General features: G+C 49.2%; 1 long non-coding RNA gene across 1 annotated transcript in view; it reads left to right on the top strand.

Moving 5' to 3' along the window:
* The first annotated feature begins 1,726 nt into the window (after positions 1-1,726).
* Positions 1,727-20,124, top strand: part of LOC144683328 (uncharacterized) — a 28,260-nt gene continuing 9,862 nt past the window's right edge. The window contains exon 1 of the long non-coding RNA XR_013577237.1: positions 1,727-1,948. This is a non-coding gene — a long non-coding RNA (uncharacterized LOC144683328). The remainder of the gene's footprint in view (positions 1,949-20,124) is intronic.

The raw sequence follows: 20,124 nt of genomic DNA, 5'->3' as shown, positions 1-20,124 counted from the left end.
TAAATGTCCTCTTGCCTGTTGCTGCTGCACTGTTGTTGCAGTATGAATTGCCTTAAAGCCATGTGCATTCATTTGTTGCTACAGTCTTCTGTGACCTGGCCATGCAGACTAAAAAGGTAATCTTAATGAGACATGGCAAGCAGAAGAAAAGGCTCATTCAAGTAGAAAATGTCCTTAGCATTTTAGATGTTTGCTGCTAAAGTGACGTATTTTGTTGCCAAGCACTCTTTCTGATTCTGTCAGCACCTGTTCTATCGACTCCAGATTTGACAACTCCATTGGGCTCAAGGTGGAGAAGATAACTACTGTTGATTGCATCATTCACTATTCTAATATTTGCATAACCAAAATTAAAATGACATTTCTTGTGGGCGGCTTTACTTTCATTACTGAATATGGGCTATCACTGCAGTGGCTATTGCTTGCTCATTTTTAGAACATAAGAACATGAGAAATAGGAACAGGAGTAGACCATTCGGCCCCTCGAGCCTGCTCCGCCATTCAATAAGATCAGGGCTGATTTTCTTGTGTTTCGATTTCCACATTCCCATCTAACCCCGATAACCTTTGATTCCCTTGCCTCACATGAATCTATCTACCTCTGCCTTAAAAATATTCAATGACCCCACCTCCACCACTTTCTGAGGCAGAGAGTTCCAAAGACTCTGAGAGAAAAAAAATTCTCCTCATCTCTGCCCTAAAAGGGCAACCCCTAGGCCAGGATTTTTCCTATGGCGGGCGGGGACAGGCACGGAGTCGATAACCACCCGTGATCAGCCCCATTTTACTCGGGCGGGCCAATTAAGGCCTACCCAGCGTAATGCATGGTCGGTAGCGCTCAGCGCTACCTGTGTGGGCGGGGCGAGGAGGGAGAGTCGGGGCCAGCGCTCTTTCGCGCAAAGAGCGCAGCAATCTCCCTGAGGCACGGAGCTGTCTCAGGAAGATTGAATGAACATTAAAGTGATTAAAGAATTGAGTTAAAATTTTATTTAAACATGTGACTGTGTCTTGGACGGGCAGCATTCTCAAGTGGCTCAATAGGTTTCTTAATGGCCTTAATAGGCCGTTTACATTTCGGCAGGCGCACAGCCAACTCTGGTGCGCGCCCACCAAACGAAATATCACGATGGCGCGCGATGACATTGGGATGCACGCCCGACATCATTGCCCGCCATTTTACACGTCGGCATGTCAGTCCTGCCCCCGCACGCCGACGGGAAAATTCTGCCCCTAATTTTAAAGCAGTGCCCCCTAGTTCTGGACTCACCCAAAAGAGGAAACGCCTTTCGCTTAAAGCTCAGCTTCCCCTTTGTTGCCTTTTAGCTTTATAATTAAAATATATACTTTTTCAATTTACTTTAATGGTAAGAACTGCTACTCACTCCTGCTATATATTAGTACACTTGCATGGTTCAGACATATTGGCCCCAGATTTTCTGGAATTTTTCAGTTGTAACTGTGGGATAAGAGTGACATTGTGCAATTTTTTTGAGGAAGTTTGTACTGATTTATATTGAGTTTATACTTGATTTTCATTGATCGTTTGCACCGTTTCCAAGATCCGTACATCAAAATCCTTTGCTGTTCTGTTACATATTTCCCTCCAGCCCCATGAAAAAGACACGCTGACATGAGTTATCTGCAGTTATGTCAGTAATATACTAGGTTGTACCTTAAAATTTTGCACAAGCTGGCTCAAAGCCCACTGAAATTCACATCCGAAATGTCAGAAGTTTAATAGTGATTTTGTTTACAAATTTCTCTCGTTGAATTTATTTTTTACTGAGACTTGTACTATATTTATTCAAATACTGCCAGTCTCATTGTCTGAAATCTTTCAGAAATGTTCTGTCCCCTTCCACATGATCAGAAGCAACTGGAATGGCGTCTTAAAAGGGCACAAGCTATTTATGTGGAATAATGGAGGGCGAGCAGCAGGGCAAAGAAGGTATGAGAATGAGGCATCAGGACATAGGGAAAAAAAAAACTTGCTATTTACCACATATTGGTGGCACAGTACTTGTGTCCGTTTTCTACCAGGTATTATGTTTTGACAGAGGCAAGTAACTTATAGAGGCAGGAAATCATAGTGTAGGTTCTTGTTTGCAAGGTCAACACTGTTACAGATATGAGGGCAAGGTGGATTGAATTATTATTACTGTTCCCCTGTTCTGCCTATGACAATGGTAGTTTTAATTTCTAACTTAATTGGTTTCCCTTAGTATCCTTTTCCTTGATGAAATGGGCCATGGTGTGAATTACAAACCCCGGTTCATGAGGTCCAATGCTAAAAATAACCCCACGGCAAATTCTTTATAGGTTAAGAGGTTAGTGTGTAAAATTAAAGCACATGGAATTGGGGGTAATACATTGGCATGGATTGAGAATTAGTTAGGAGACAGGAAACAGAGAGTAGGAATAAATGGGTCTTTCTCGGAATGGCAGGCTGTGACTAGTGGGGTACCGCAGGGATCAGTGCTTGGGCCCCAGCTATTCACAATGCATATCAATGATTTGGGAACCAAATCTAATATTTCCAAGTTTGCTGATGACACAAAACTTGGTGGGTATGTAAGCAATAAGAAAGGTGTTAAGAGGCTTCAAGGCGATTTAGACAGGTTGAGTGAGTGGGCAAATGCATGGCAGATGCAGTATAACGTGGATAAGTGTGAAGTTATCCATTTTGGTAGGAAAAACAGAATGGCAGAGTATTATTTAAATGGTGATAGTTTGCGAAATGTTGATGAACAAAGGGACTTGGGTGTCCTTGTACACCAATCACTGAAAGCAAGCATGCAGGTGAAGCAAGCAGTTAAGAAGGCAAATGGTATGTTGACCTTCATTGTGAGAGGACTTGAGTACAGGAGCAAGGATGTCTTACTGCAGCTGTACAGGGCCTCGGTGAGACCACACCTGGGGCAGGATTTTCCCGTTGACGTGCGGGGGCGGGACCCACATGCTGACACGTAAAATGACGTGCGGTGACGTCGGGCGAGCATCCTAACGTTGCCGTGCGCCACTGTGATATTTCATTGGGCGGGCGCACGGTGGTATCCGATGCGTGCCCGCCATTAATTAATGGGCCACTTAAGGCCCTTGAGGAGCCAATTGACTGCAATTTTCCAGCGCCCATGCGATCTTCAGATTGGCACACGAGCGCGATGGGCAGGTGGGTAGGACATTGTCGGACATTTGTGTAAACCTCATCCACGGGTGGGATAAGAGGGCTCAGTGGGGTCGCAAGTGTGCTCTGTCAAATGTTGATTTTTCAAAGTTACTGATACTTGCCTGTGTAATCTGCAATGCTTCAAAACGTATACCAGCTGCTTGGACTGGACTCACAACCTTCAGGTCAGCACTCTGCAGTGAAGAATCTTTTTTGGGCCTGCATGTTTCAGGAAGCCTTCCCTTAACCTGGGAATGGGAGCTGAACTCTCCATTGGCGTCACCTCCCCCGAGGAGGAAAGGAGAGCCAGAAAGAGGAGGAGGCCGGGAGTGCACATTCAGCCTCCAGGGGAGCCACCTTTGGGAGGACAGCCGCAGGCACAAGAAGTGCAGGGCCAAGAGGTAGTCCAAGGTGGAAGGGGCCGCAGAAGTTGCCACTATCCTCCTGCCAAGGTATACAGGTGGTGAAGCAGCTACCTCAATATGTCTGAGGTGCAGTGCCAAAGGAGGCTCAGTCTCTCAAGGGAGATCGTCAGCTATATCTGTCAGATGATTAGGCCTGAAATCTCCGTGAGCTGTGTGGGCGGTCACCCCATGCCAATGGCTCTAAAGGTCACAGCTGCCCTCAACTTCTATACCTCTGGCTCCTTCCAGGGCTCAGTGGGTGATCGTTGCGGTGTCTCACAGTGAGCTGTCCACACTTGTGTCAAGCAGATTACAGACGCTCTGTTCAAGCATGCATTAACCTTCATCCACTACCGTTGGGACCAGGCAAGCCAGACACAGCAAGCCAGAGGCTTCACGGCCATTGTTGGCTTCCCCCGGGTCCAGGGTGCAATAGGCTGCACACACGTGGCCATCAAGGCACCAGCAGGTGAGCCCGGTGTCTTCATCAACAGGAAGGGCTTCCACTCCATGAAGGTGCAGATAGTGTGTGATCACAGGATGCAGATTCTGCAAGTCTGTGTAAGGTACCCAGGCAGCTCCCACGACGCCTACATCCTCAGACACTCCCAGGTGCAGGGGCTCTTCAGTGCTCCAGCCTGGCTGGATGGGTGGCTGCTGGGTGACAAGGGCTAACCCCTCAGAAGGTGGCTCATGACGCCTCTCCGCCATCCAAGAACAGAAGCTGAGCAGCGGTATAATAGGACCCACGGCTCCACAATGGCTGTGGTGGAGAGAGCCATCGGTCTTCTCAAAATGCGCTTCCGATGCATGGACCGCTCAGGGGTCGCACTCCAGTACCCCCCAGATAGTGTGTCGCTGATAGTGGTTGCATGCTGTGCTCTCGACAACCTTGCATTGGAAAGAGGGGACGCGGTGGATAATGAAGACATGGACGCATTGGCTGCAGCTGCACACGATGAGTCCAGTAGTGAGTCCGAGGATGAGCATGGACAGGGAAATCCCAAGGGGGTAGACGCTGACCCGGGCATACTCTAGGGAGGTAGGGATACCTGGGAGGCTTTAATCCAATGAACCTTCAGCTAGCACACCATAGATGGACCTTCAACAAAAGCCTGTGCTGCAGGCTCCATACTTGATACCTGAGTGCTAAATCTGCCTGGATAAGAACATTAACTAAGGGCCTTATTAATAAAGCTCAATGTGACACAACTCATTCATAACATTATTGATAACTATCCACCTGCAGAAGAAAAGAGGCACCCTCAGCCATGGTCACATGTCTACGTTTAATATTATAACAAAAGGAACTTAAGAAAACAAAATGTCAAAGGTGTTAAACATCACACCAACTCACAAAGATCTCATTGCGGGCCAACACAAAAGCATCAGTGTGCCTAAGGTGCCTTTTGTTTACGTTTTCGGGCGCTACGTCTTGGTGCTGCCCCCTCACTGGGAGTGGCATCTGAGACTGCCTGCTGACTCTGCTGTCCTGTTGGCCTCGATGACCTTGGCAGCCGTCCTCTGGCCCGTGGAGCCTGTGCTGACCCCACCTGGGAGGGAGCTGCCAGGTCCACAGCTGGCATCTCCCCAGTCGACTTAGCCTCACTGGATGCAATGGTCACTGGCAGAGGGGCGGAGGAGCAGCTGCCCTCATCTGGAACACCCTGAGAGGAGCCTGCAGAGACGGTCGTTTTGGGCCTCCCTGCTCACCGTGGTTGGATGGGCATCGAGCTGGGAAACTTGGTGTCCAGACCATCTCCCACACTAGCTGAGGTCAATGCCGATGTGAGGGCTTGCTGGTTCGAGCGTATCCCCAGGAAGCCCTGATTGGTCTCCTGGAGAAGCATCTCCACGAGAGTCGCCACTCTCTCCATGGGGGAAGCATGGCACTAGGCCATGAGGCTCATTGCATTGGCGATGGTCCGTGTAGACTCCTCCACCATGGGCACCAAGCCAAGCATAGCCTCATGTATCTCCAGCAGATGCTCCCACACACCCGGTCACATTTCTTGCGTTTGCTGCATCGCGGACGACTCTAGAGGCACATCATCAGGCACCAACTGAGCATGTGCCTAGTCCCCTGCAGTCCTCTGGCTGCTGGTGCCATGAGCACTCTCTGTCTCCGCCAGCTCCTCCAGCAACTGTGAAGTGCCCTCACCCCTGTGCCCCGGGACACTAGCCGATGTTCTAACTCCCACTGAGGTGCTAGTATCTGTGCTGGTGCTGCCTGGCAAAGATGGTGTGACCACTGGTGAGTCTGAGACTTCAAGGCGCTCAGGTATGAGAGGGGGCCCCTGTTGCTCCTCCTCCCGGCCCTGCTCTGCTGATGTTGAAAGGAAGAGCAAGGACATTGGATCCATTAACGTGGAGACAATATCAATGTGTATCTCTGTCCCCTGGATCATTATGTGCTCATCCTTCTATAAGCAATGGTCAAGCCATGTTGCCAACTTCAATCACTGAACATTCAGCACTGCCAAGGTTGTTGGGAGAACAATGGTGACCTCACTGCTGGGCAAACATACCTCCCCGTGACACCCCAGCCTCACTGACACTGGTGGACATGGATGCATGGTGCCTCTCCAGATCTAGGGCCTCCTGCTCGAAGTGGCTGAGAATCGCCAACTGGGCCGGCCCTCCGCCAGTCCTCACCCATTCGGCAGCATTATGTGCATTCTTCTCCTGAAAAGGAGAGAAGAGCATTGATTAGTGCAACTTGCACCTGGATTCTCCTCGCGGACGGCCCACCCCAACCAGAGTGGGACATTGCAGGGCTCCAGTGCCTTCTCACTCCGCACTGCCGAACACTCACACAAAGATGCCAGGCCTGTCCCCCACAACCCCCCTGCCCCTTGGACAAATGCTGTCTACATCACATTTGGCACCACACGGTCTAACCTTCCATTGCAAGGAGGCGCAAGCATGTGGACCACAGAGGGCAGCAGGTAAATCGGTGCCACGCCACCTTGAAGCTCCCCTCCCAGCATGTCATCACCCTGACTTGGACAAGTCCTGGAGTTCCAGCACTGCGCCTGGGTGCAGCTCCTCCAGGTTGCCCCCAAAACAGTAATATGGGTCTCAGTGTACCTCATGCTGTGGGTGCAGATCCCATCTCATCACCACCCTCTCAGGGTGACCTCGGCACGGACAATATCTGCTGGCCCACCCAGCGAAGGACACATGCCGTCAATGATTCAATGCAGTAACTACACTCAGAGTTGGTGGGGGGTGCGCCGGGGGGAAAGCCTATCTGCTGGGTTAAGTGACCAATGCCAACATGGTACTTACCCTTCCTGAGTGCAACAGGTCCTTGAAGCGCTTGCGACACTGGGTCCAGGTACTTTGCACCACGTCACGGGAGCTCACGATCTCTGTCACCTCCTCCCAGGCACATTTGGTCATGTGGGGGGGGGCTTCCTCCTCCCGTCCTGGGGTACGAGGACCTCCCGCCATGCTGTTACCTCCTCGAGGAGGGCAGCAAGGCAATCGTCAGAAAAACGAGGGGCACAGTGCTCCCCTGCCCTACCCTCCTACCTGGCCTGCTCAGCAGCAGCGCTCTGGGAAGCCCTTCCACTGGCCATGATTCACAGCCTTTGAAAGGCGGCAGGAGCTTTTTAAAATAGGCCACCCGGTCGCCATTGGACCCGGCGGGCATTGTGGTCCCGCCGCCGCCCACCCACTCCCGCTGTCCTTGGGAGCCACGTTTTATGCTGGGCAGGCCTTAATTGACCTGCTCATGTAAAATGATGGTGCAATCCCGATTGTGGGCGGCGACTGGGTCTGCGCCCACCTGCTCCCACTCCCGCACGGCCAGCCGGACAGGCAGAAAATTCTGCCCCTGGAGTACTGTGCAGTTTTGGTCTCCTTACCTAAGAAATGATATGCCTGCCACAGAGGGGCTGCAATGAAGGTCCACCAGACTGATTCCTGGGATGGCAGGATTGCCGTATGAGGAGAGATTGGGCCGACTAGGCCTGTGTTCACTGGAGTTTAGAAGAATGAGGGGAGATCTCATTGAAGCATATAAAACTATGACAGAGATGGACAGACTGGGTGCAGGGATGATGTTTCCTCTGGCTGGGGGGTGTCTAGAACAAGAGGTCACAGTCTCAGGATATAGGGTAGACCTTTTAGGACTGAGACAAGGAGAAGCTTCTTCACTCAGAGGGTGGTGAACCTATGGAATCCTCTACCACAGAAGGCTGGGGAGGCCAAGTCACTGAATAGATTTAAGAAGGAAATAGCTGGATTTCTGGACTCTAAAGGCATCAAGGGGTATGGGGAGGGAGCGGGAGTATGGCATTGGGATAGAGGATCAGCCATGATCATATTGAATGGTGCAGCAGGCTTGAAGGGCCGAATGACTGACTCCTGCTCCTATTTTCTAACTTTCTATGTTTCTTTGAAAACAAAACTAGGATTTATTAACACATTCAAAACCCAACGGATGGATGGAGACACACGTTCATACTCACGAGCAAACAAAGTAGAAAACCAGAGAAGAAAGAGAAAGAAGTTACAAATTGTGAGTTGCTTAAAAAAAAATCAAAAATATATTTGCATGAATTCATGTGAATAGAGCCCAGTAAGTCAATGGCCAAATGAAGGTTTTTTTTAGGTGGCTTTGTCTGGCAGAATTCCTGCTCTTTGTCCTAGGGACTCGTTTGAGGTGATTGAAGATGCAGCAAAGTATTTTTGTATTCTGGGGATTAGTTCACTCTGTAGGCGAGATCCATCTTTGAGAGAGATGGAGGTCAGAAGCAGGCTGCTAGCCTGGAGTCCAGTTTTCTCTTTTGAGGTTAAACCGCAACTGAAGATAGAATCCAAAAGCTGTATAATTAAAGCAAGTGCAACAGCTCAAGTCTCGGTCATGTGACAGGGTGGCTTCAGGTTGAGCAATTCAGTTACCGATGTACTTTAAGGACCCTCGTTAAAACCCATTGTGTTTTGAGCACATAACTGTGGAACCATTAGCACAACATTGGAGAAGAAGAGTCACAATAGCACTGCCTTTGTCCAGAGCTGGCTGGTGCAGACATCTTGTCTACTAGTCCTGTGTGTTGGCTTGACTGGAATGTTCATACAGTGCAAGGGGTGTAACTTTCCAGGAGGTTGGTATGTTAGTCTTTGTCCATTAAAAAAAATAATTTAAACCAGAGAATATGGAAGGGAAACTAATTTTTAAGATTTTTTTTCTTCATGCCTTCTCAGCATGACAACGCAAAGAGTAATGTAAGTTTCGGTGCCATTTTTGCATGTGTGACTTAGGAAATAACTACTGAATTGTAACAATTCAATAATAAACTTAATCAGCTGGCAGATAACATTAATAAACTGCAACATGGATTAGCAGTTGACTGTACCATTTCAGATTTACGTCAAGACAAACCTGAAGTGAATAAAAGCTGGATTCCTGGATTCTGAATTAAACCTGAAAAATGGGTGGTGGGCAGTGAAAAATTAGGATCACCTTGGTCACTCCTTTAATGCCTCAAGGATCTCCTAAAATATGTTTAAGGTTGCTTAAATATGCAAATTAGGGCTCTAAGCTTTCTGGAGGAACCCACTTGCAAAACTCAGGTACAAATGGATGCTGTGCCCTGTTGCAAACAACATTGAACGACCTCACCAAAGGTTCTTAAAGGGACCAGTTCGAGATGGAACCTTCCAATTTTCTGCTCTCCCACAACCATTAAACTGCAATGGGATGCTTGGTTGGCATCCACAGCTTGCTGGTGGCATTTAAAAGAGGCCTGAGCCCACATTTTGTTTGGGCCTTACACTGGCAAGAACTTTTGGGTAGAGCAGCCCCTTCATGTCCATTCCAGGCAGAAGTCCAATTCCTCACCCTGGGATTTTGTAGTTGTAAGTAATGTACACCGAGAGCACATGTTGTAGCTTGCACTGTGTGAATTTCAAACTAATCGGGCCCTCAAAAAATAGTCAAGTTCTCCACGAACCATAACAGGGTGTGGTGAGATATCAGAATTAGAGGCTTTTCATGGGAAATTAAAACACAGATTGAAAACCACAAAATACACAAAAGGCAGCCTCATTGTAATCACAGGAATCACTTATACCCAGTAGAGTGGGCTCTATTTCAAATAACTCCAGCATATAGATTATAAGCTTGGAAAGTGTGATCTATAATCAGTGGAAAACGCAGTTGAGCCAAACTTATGATTGAGTAAACAAAACAGTGAAGTCCGAATATAGCTTTAGAAAGCCACAATCATGGATAAATAAGTACAGGAAAAAGAGGAGCGGACAAGAATGTATGACATGCTATATCAACTAACAATGAATCTAGCAATGAATAATATCAGAGTCACAGTCCACCAGATGGACTAAAGGACTTTAGAATGATAATTAAAAATTGGAAAGGTAAAATAGTTTGTAAAATGACAAATATTAATCCAAAGTAAATGCAAAATAATAATGATATTATTTAACTGGGATTCATAATACATAGATATGTTAATGCAGCAATGAACTATTCTATGGAGTCTTCAAATACTGAGCAATTTGAATGAAATATATAGGATTTTTCATACTGAAGCAAGGCAGAGCCTGGAAATAAAAAAAGAAATTGAACAAAGTCAAGGAAGCATCCACAAGTTATAAAGGATAGAAATGCACCTGATATCTAAGATATTATGACAAATCTCAAAATATGTCAGCAATGTTATAACTGAATGGCTGCAAAGTCTCCAACTTTATCTAAAGAGATGAGAGAATATCTAAGGATTAGTAGAAAAACAACTTAGTCCCAAAACAGTACTGATATAGGGACCCCATCTGCAATTGTGAGATATATCAGGGAATTTATCTATTGCTTCTACCAGTGAAGCACAAGCCAAACAATAAGATGGCATTAAAGACATAAAGAATGAGCACTGTTGAGCAGGACTGGATACAGCTGTATTAAAAATATTTACACACACTACCTGGGAAATGTCAATAGCTCATCATTATTTTGTTACCTTTGTCTAGATATGTTTTGTATCCTCTAACTCACTATGAAGAATGGTACAAAATGCTTCACCCCATTAAATCTCATGAGGATCACTTATATAAAATGTTAAGGCTGTCTAACAGTAGCTGGCGTGCAGTCTGAATGGACTGTGAACAAATATAATGCCAATCTCTGAAGCTGCAGTTGACTGATGTCAAGTTTGATGGCGGGCAGTAAAGGTCATGGCATCTTGATTTATATTGAAATATGTGGAAAAGCTCTCAACTTAAAACCAGAGATAGAACTGTGACATGCTATTGATGGAATGGCATCAAGAAACTCTCAATAATTCCAGACATGTTGAACATGTGCCTATGGGCCTGACAATCATTTTAAAATCTTCAAAAGGTTGATAAATCTACATATAAATAGTGCACTAGCATAAATCATCCCATAACATGGGCAATTATGTCTACCTGAGCAACTCAGCATTGCATTGAGAAGTGAAGTTACAAGTCAAGCAGTCATGGTGCAGGAAATATTTAACGGGCAGCTCATATTGGAACCAATGTTGTATTGTTACTTAAAATTGAGAGCAAATGACACCCTTTTACAGTTAATTCTATTTGGAAACAAGGCCCTCTGTACCAAAGCTTTGTTATCAAAAGACACTTGGAAAATGAAGGCTTTATATCTTTTGTGTTTTAAAAGGTTGCTTTGAAGTATTTGGCAAGAGCAAGTGAAACATGAAAATTTAAGAAAGCTGGCAGAACAAAGACTGACTGGAATCCAGAAATGAGTTCCACAGAAAAGTTATCTTATTTGCATGCTTGCTGACTGAGAATTGGTTTTCATTGGCTTGTGAAATTTCATTTTATTATCCTTTAAGAATTATACATGATGGCTGTAGAATTTGACCCAGTGGCGCTCATGGTTTTAATGCTATGGGAGCCGGTTGAGGTTACAAATGGTAGGGTGTGACCACTCCCAATCCCTTTTGGCTTGGAGATGCAAAGTGCAGGTATTTTGTGCTTGCAACAGAGGCATGCAGAGTGGGCAGGCCGTGATGTCAATCAACATCTAAAGATGGTACAGCTTACCATTTTGAACCTTGATGCTCAAGTTAATGCCCTCTCTTAACATGTGTTCAGCTGTGCCCCACCAGGGCTATTTAACGGCATCACCATCCAAGTGGGATGCTTTTGACTATCCACTTGCTATTACAGAGTTAGGAAGTATCAGGTTGTTAGAGGAGCTTAGAAAAGTTGGTTAAGTCTGCAGGGAGTAGTGCTGGATGTTTGGAAGGAGTTGTGAGTTTCTGAAAGGTTACTAGGTCTACCACTTGCTCCGAGTCATGGAGGCTATAGTTGTAGCTCCCTTTGGCCTACAGACCAGGAGGGAGGTAGAGCAGAAGTAGCTGAGAAGACAAACTGTTCACAAAGGGAGGAGGAGAAGGAGGATCTCAGCAGAAGACCCTACCTATCTCATGCCTTCAGGGAGCAGTTCTCCTATCTGCTCCTAGACCAGGGACAGTTTGTTCAGTGACTGCACTTCACCAAGAAGGTGGTCACAGAACTTATCTATCTCTTGGAACTAGTTCTACAGCCTCAGGATGAGGATGGTACCTGCCATTGGTTATCAAGGTGACTGCAGTCCACAATATTTACGTCAGTAGATTCTTCCAGGCTGTAATAGATGACATTGCCAATAGATTGTAGTTTGCTGTCCATTGTTCAACCTGTGAGGTCATAGAAGCCAAGAATAAGGGACTTCATTGTTTTTACAATAAACAGAGAGAAGCTTGGGGAGTGAGAAAGTGACATTGCCAGTGGGATTCCCCATTATGCAGTGATCCCTCTGTTATGAATATTGGGTTTTATAAGGCGGTTATGTTTGAAAATGTCTCCTTTAACTAAAGGTAAAATTGAGAATTATAATAATACCTCCACTCAGACACAGGCCCATGTGATCTGGTTGTTATGAGGAAAGAAACTCAAATAGAAACCTATTTTTTTTTATTCATTCACGGGGTGTAGGCTTCACTGTCTGGGTCAGCATTTATTGTCCATCCCTAGTTGTCCTTGAGAAGGTAGTGGTGAGCTGTCTTCTTGAACTGATATAGTCTATGTGGTATAGGTACACCCACAGTGCTGTTAGGAAGAGAGTTCCAGGATTTTGACCCACAACAGTGAAGGAGTGGCAATATATTTCCAAGTCAGGATGGGGAGTGACTTGGAGGGGAAATTCCAGGTGGTGGTGTTCCCATCTATCTGATGCCCTTGTTCTTCTAGGTGGTAGTGGCCGTGGGTTTGGAAGGTGCTGTCGAAGGAACCTTGGTGAATTCCCGCAGTGCATCTTGTAGATGGTACACACTGCTGCTACTGTGTGTCAGTGGTGGAGGGAGTGAATGTTTGTGGATGTGGTGTCAATCAAGCGGGCTGCTTTATCCTGGACACTGTCAAGCTTCTTGAGTGTTGTGGGAGCTGCACTCATCCAGGCAAGTGGGGATTATTCCATCACACTCCTGACTTGTGCCTTGTAGATGGTGGACAGGGTTTGAGGAGTCAGGAGGTGAGTTACTCACTACAGGATTCTTAGCCTCTGACCTGCTTTTGTAGCCACAGTGTTTATATGGAAACATCTAGGGCAGCTTTCACTGCTTGGACTGGTAGCCACACAAGGGTGGGTGTGTAGCTCCTTTACAGTCTCCCTGTGCCCATTAGAGGTCACCCCCACCCTTCTGTCCATATGTCCCATCTGCCCCCTTTTTCTGTCCACCCAACCCCCTTGCCCACCCTCACACAAGCCTGCCTGCCAGCCTGGTGCCAGCAAGGCCCCCACCGCTAACTTATCTTTGCATCCAGCTCCATTGATAATGAATGTTTGGGACTGGCTGGAGTTCCTCAGTGGCCACTGCTCCTGGTAGTGCTGATGGGAACAGAGAGTTCTTGGAGGCAGGACTTCCTAATACCAATGGCAGCAGAAGGCCCAGCTCAAGCCAATTAATGGCCCACAGCTGGGGACAGGCTTGCCCCCTGATGTGAAAGACCCCACTTCCAGTGTAAAACCCAGCCCTATATTCCCAAAAATGTGTGGGTTGGGGTCATGCCAGGGGTTAAAATGCAAAGGATCTGGAACAGGAACCTAACCCATCTTGAGCCCAGTTTCAACTGGGGCAAGTCACCAGACCACTCAGAGGAAGGAGGTTGGTCATTTAAATATCATGATGAGGCTGCATGCCTTCATTTTATCAGTCATTCTATTTTTAACCTCAGGCAGCCTGCCTTCCTGGACCTTGGGGAAATCAGCAGCTTAAAGGAGGTGAGAAGGGCTAAACCTATAAAATAAATGCCTTTACAGCACTGCTCTTGTGCTGCCAGAAGCAGGAGTACTTCATAGAGTCATAGGGCAGAATTTTGCCCTTGGCGTGTGGGCTCGGCAGAGGTGGGTGGGGGCGGTCGGGAAGTCGACTGCGATCGGCACTGCACCGCAATTTCACGGTGGGACGCGAGTGGCAGTGCTGAGCGCTACCTGTGCGGACGGGGGGGAGGAGGGCGAACAGGTCTAGCACGACCTTGGCGCATGCGCGCCAAAGAGCTCTTCGATCTGCCTGGGGCACAGAGCTGCTTCAGGGAGATGAAGCAAACTAATGAAGAAAGTAAAAATGCCACTCTGTCACATGAGCAGGGACATGTTTTTAATTCAAGTGTAAAATTTTTATTTTTATTTTATTTGCTTTAGGAAACCTCATCCCGCTCGTGGAGTAGGTTTCCTAAAACGCGCTTAGCGTTTTCGCCTGCCATGGTTGGATGGGCAGCGTTAATTTGAATTTAATGACTTTTTAAACGGCCTTTTAATTGTCGGTGGGAGTGCTGCCGACTCCGGCGCGTGCCCACCGACCGAAATATCGCTGGACTACGCGATGACATCGGGACACTCGCCTGATGTCATCACGTGTCATTTTACGCTCAGCCAGGTCGGGCATGCGCCCACCCGCCAAGCTTAATATTCTGCCCACAGAGTTATACAGCACAGAAACAGACCCTTCAGCCCATCATGTCTGTGCCGGCCATCAAGCACCTATCTATTCTAATCACATTTTCCTCCAGACCAATTAAATGGGCGGAATTTCCTGAGCCCGCTGATGGCAGGCGTGATAGGTGGCGTGCGTGGAAAATATGACACGACCTGCTTCACGACAGCGTGAAGGCAGATTGCGATTGTCCACTCAGCCCACTGACAGCGGGCCGTGTTTCCCGCCATCGGTCAGCGGGGACCTAATTGTAATACATCGGTATATAATTAAAATGCCAGCCCACCAGGATCTTGGAACCCTGCCATATCGTCCTTCTATGTCGGCAGGAAAGCATACCCATGTGTTTCGCAACAGCACCCAGGCGACTTGCACTTGGCGGCCTTCCCTTTGGGGGAACTGAGATGGATGTGCAGCAGCGTTCTCCAGAGAACGCCTGTTGTTTACAGGCCTCAGGGGCGCGAGGGGTGGGGGTGACTGATGCCTGGCCCCAGAGGCAATGGCTGATGGGGAGTTGTCTGGGTGCAAATGCTGGCCAGCATCGGAGGTGACTGTTGTCTGGGGCTGGGGGGGGAGGTGGTGGGGACACACACGTCAAGTGCTGTCCTGGCGCTGCATCCCACGCACAGGCAATCGAGGTGGGGGGCAGGGTAAGCGAGAGAAGTGACCATGCAGTGGGGACACCTGTATTATTGACCATGCATCTGCAACTGAGACAGATCAGGCGCAGCCACAGTTATGTGACTGGGGTCGGGCTCCTAGCCTGTCCACACATGCAAGCAACGCCGAATCACCAAAGCGCCACCAAACGCTCCATACCTTACACACCTCCCCCCCACCCCCTGCACCCCCCTGCACCCCCCTGCTCCCCTCGGCACAGACTTCAAGTCCACCACCACTTTATCGGACCGCGGAGCAGTTGGACTGCACACGTTGTACAAATCTCCTCGCTAACACTGGCCATGTAGCAGTCACCGCTGGAGGAGCTCTCAGCCCCTTGCAATCTCAGCATCCTGGTTTGGACTAGTGTCCCCCATGTTGCAGGTTGACAGGGCAGCCATTCAGTGCACTCATCCCTGGCCATCCGAGGGTGACCAGTACTCTCCGGGAAGCATTAAGGGGCGGTCACACAGGGCCAGGAAAGGTGCTAAGTACACCCATGATAACCACGTCTCTCTCTCTTTCATGCTGCAGGAGGACCACGGCAGGATCATGGATCCTGGTGACCTAGCTGTATGTCTGATGGCCTACAGAGACGGTAGAAGATTGAGGAGAGAGCGACTGAGGCACCTGGCTGCGCAAGGACAGGAGCAGCAACCACAGGAAGATGGGGCAACAGGAGCTGCTGTATACACTACCCAGGAGCGACACTGAGCCATGGTTGGTCAGTGCCTATAGACGCCACCTGCCATTCCTGCAGATGATTGAGAACCAGTGTCGCCGATGACTGCGCATGTCTAGGGACCTGGTGGCTCACATCTGCCACTTGCTACAGGACTTGGCGCCAAGGGGACATGGAGGGCATCCACTGCCAGTACCTGTCAAAGTGACCGTGGTGCTCAATTTCTATGCCAGTGGCTCCTTTCAGGGCTCCACAGGTGACCTGTGTGGGATTTCACAATCCCCCACCCATAAGTGCATCCATGAGGTTACGGATGCCATCTTCTCCATGGCACACAACTTTGTGCAATTCGCCAGGGACTGGGACAGCCAGGATGCAAGGGTCATTGGATTCACCCTGATTTCGGGATTCCCACAGGTACAGGGTGCGATTGACTGCACTCATGTGGTGCTCAGATCTCCATCGCTACACTCGGTGGACTTCATCAATTGCAAGGGCTTCCACTCACTGAACGTGCAGCTGGTATGTGACTGCCAGAAATATATCCTGCAGGTATGCGCATGGTTTCCAGGGATTGTGCATGACGACTACATCCTGAGTCGCTAACAGATCCCTGCAGTATTTCAGAGTCCACAGAGGCTGCAGGGTTGGCTCCTTGGGGACAAGGGCTACTCACAAAGGCCGTGGCTGATGACACCCGTGCGGCAGCCTCAGACTGCAGCAGAGCGACTCTATAATGAGGCTCATGCAGCAGCTCGCAACTTGGTGGGGCAAACCATCGGGATGCTGCAGATGTTCCAGTGCCAGGGCTGGTCTGGTGGAGCCCTGCAATACAGTCCGCAGGGGGTGTCACACATCGTCGTTGTCTGCTGCGCCCTTCATAACCTGGCGCTGCAACAGGGAGAGGAGCTGGCTGAGGAGGAGATGGAGGAGCTGGAGGTCTCCTCCAATGAGGAGGACGCCGACGGGGATGAGGGTGAGGGGGTCCTCGGTGGTGATGATGCCAGGGATGAGGCCCTCGCACTGGCTAGACGAGGCAGGCGCACTCGGGAGGCCCTCATAGCTGCAATATTTGTGGAGGATGATGGCAACATGCAATGAGGACACTCCATAAATCTTCACATAGCCTCTGAGAATGTCTGACTCCTGTCTGGCCGAGGGCAGCTTGCTTGCGCTCCATGATCAGGGCCATCTTAGAGATGCAGCCATGAAGCTATAGATGCATCTGATACTGTGTCCATCTTCAGCATGTCAGCCCTTCAGGAGCTGATGCACAGCATCACTGGTCGCAGATGCTGGTGTGATGGGGGCCAGCCCTAACTTAAAGGTGCTGAGAGCACACAGAGAGAATGAGAGAAATCTGTGGTGCCTGCCCACGACATTCTGGCAGCAATAATAGGCACTGCCGAGGTGCAGGTGTCAGTAATGTTTCCAGGGAGCATAAGGCTGGACCATCACTGTGGTCTGAAGGCTGCACAGAGCACAGGGAAGAGGCCCTGGACTGAGACACCTGCCCTTTATCTTGTGCAGAAAGGTTTCACATCTGAGTGACAAGAACACTGCTCATCAGAACAAGGAGCCACAAGCAGGGAGACATTCTTAAGAGTTTATTGACAATAGTGAACAGTTTTCCAAGTGATCAACACCAGTGCCCAAGCTGTGCAACTACTTTTACCTAACTTTCCTAACCCTGCTACTACATCTTGGTGCTCCCTGGGCATCCACATCGGAGGTGGAGGCAGCCTGCTGACTGTGACACCCTGTCTGTAATGACTTTGGCGGGCGTCCTCTGGAGGGCCGAGGCTTGGAGGGCCCCGGCCTGCTTTTGGGGTCCTGCTGTGTGGCAGTGGCACCGTCCTCGGCTTGTGAAGCTGGAGCTGCGGAGGTCACAGGAAGATGGGATTCAGATGGGCCGGTCACTCCCTGAGTCACCTGGGTGGATGGCCCCGGAGTGTACACCTGCTGATCCTCCTCCCTATGGTGCCCGAGGACCCTGGCTGACTCCGCGAGCGGAAGGAGCAGCTGGAGTGAGATCGAGCTGCCCAGCACCCCTCTTGCGTATGAACTGTTGGAGGCCAACTATTGTATCAGTGATGGAGTTAAGCCCGCGCAGCAGTGCAGGAGTGATGTCCTGGACCAAGGTCTCCATGGTGGCTGCCATCCTGCCAGTGTTGACGTCAATGCATAGCAATGCCGGCGCTATCACCTTAGCCTGAAGACGGATGGACTCCTCCATCATGCTTTGCAATCTGAGCAGTGCAGTGGACATCCCTTCCTGATGTTCCCGAGCTTGCCTTTGCAGCTCCAGCAACTGTGACATGACCGAGTCCAGAGGCTCGTCACCTGACTCAGGCTCAGCAACGTTCTGGCCTCCAGCATCCCTCCGAGTGCCAGGGACCTGGGAAGTCCCTGCCTCCGCCTGCTGTGGATCAGGGAGTGTGGTGTGCTCACCAGATTGCGATCCTGAGGCTATTCTAAAGCTAGGTGTGTGTCTCTGCTCTGGTGGAGGGTGTGGGTGAGCGCTGTAACAGGACGTCAGGAGGGTGCCTTCAGATTCCTCTTCAGGGATTTCTTCAGAGCCTGTTTGGAGGCCCTGAGTCATGGACTCTGTCGGCTGTTTGGCAGATGTGCCTGCTAAAGCAAGGGAAGATAATTAATGTATGGCAGTGACCTGTGAAACAGGACACATCACTCACAGCATGGTTATCTGATGGATGTTGCACTGCTGGATCCTCACTTGGTAGAGCAGCGCCGACCTCACCATCAGCACAGGACTGGTCCTGGTCACCGCCGGCCAGCTGGATGGCTCTGTTTTTGAATTCTGTCAGAACTTTGATATCCAGCATCCCCCCACCTGTCTGGGACATTTCCCTCCTGTTGTGAGCCAGTTTGTTCTGCATGGATAGAGATGGGGAGAGTATGTCAAGATGCCTGCTGCGCTAGATGATAAGTATGCCTGGCCTGTGTGGGTGGTGAGTGGTCCCATGGATGGGATGAGGACAATGACGGTGTGTGCGAAAGAATGAATGGTGATGTCCCTTGCACTGCCAGTAATGTATGATGGTTTGTGTGTGTGAGAGTTGGGCGTGATAAAAAGAGTGACTTACCCTGGCAGAAAGGAGGAGGTCATTCATCCTTTTGTGGCACTGGGTGGCTGTCCTCCTCTGCAGGGCGTTTGCGCTGACCACCGCTGCCATCACCTCCCAAGCTGGATTGGTGACATTGCTACCCACTCTGCGGCCAGAGCAGGGGTAGAGCACATCCTGCTGGGCCTCCATGGCATCCAGCAGTCGCTCGAGCGACCTTTCGTTGAAGCGGGGGGCTGAAGTCTTTTTGCCTTTGCTGGCCATGTCTCCCAGGCAGCGGTGGTGAGCTGATGGCGATGAGCACTTTGGTGGTGGCTTCCTTTTATTGATGGCGGCCAGCGTGATGCCACAGCGGGGTGATGGCGGGCGGGCGAATGAGAGCCCGCTCGCCATGGAAACGGCATATTTCGCGGGAGTGAAAAAATAATGAGGCCGGCTCGGGACGATACAGAGTGAAAACCCGCCACTTTCGTCAGTGGGTAGGACTCCATTTTACCCGCCCGCTACTGCACTTAGTGCAATTCTGGGAAAATTCCGCCCAATGACTCTATAAACTCTGTCCAGATCCTCTCATGATCTGCTGCTCTCTGAATCTCGACCACCATTGAACCCCACCACCCGAACACCATCTGATTCACCACCCCCACAATTAGAACATCCCTTGGATAACCGTGGGACCCTCTGCCAGCATCTGGGAACTCCCTGGACCACCATGAGATGCTCCCCCCACCCTGCACACCCCCTTTCCCCCCTCCACCCCTCCGCACAATCGGGATCCCTGTATCACCGTTAGACTTTATAAGGTTAGAAGAGCAATGTGCTGAAATGTACTACAGGCACGGAATTATTTTTAAAAGGTAGTTTCAACAATATGTATTCTTAGACCTTAAAACTGAACTCATCACATGGTAAATAAACAGGATATTGCAGCTTTAAAGGAAATGCAGGGTATTTCTGTTTATAACTGGAAAAGCTGATCATCTGCAGTGCCTGCGGTGAATAAGATTACAATTTCAGATATAGTATGTTGTACTTTCAGAATTACAATGTGTTATCACAACTGCCAGCAGTTTGCAGACAATAACCAGTTCTGCGGTAATATGGATAGACATTTTTAAGGTGAGATTAGCTAGAG

The sequence above is a fragment of the Cetorhinus maximus genome, chromosome 8 (assembly GCF_964194155.1).
Source record: "Cetorhinus maximus chromosome 8, sCetMax3.hap1.1, whole genome shotgun sequence".
Classification (NCBI taxonomy): Eukaryota; Metazoa; Chordata; class Chondrichthyes; order Lamniformes; family Cetorhinidae; genus Cetorhinus; species Cetorhinus maximus.
The sequence above is the reverse complement of the archived record's forward strand: the minus strand, read 5'-3'. Positions and strand labels throughout refer to the sequence as shown.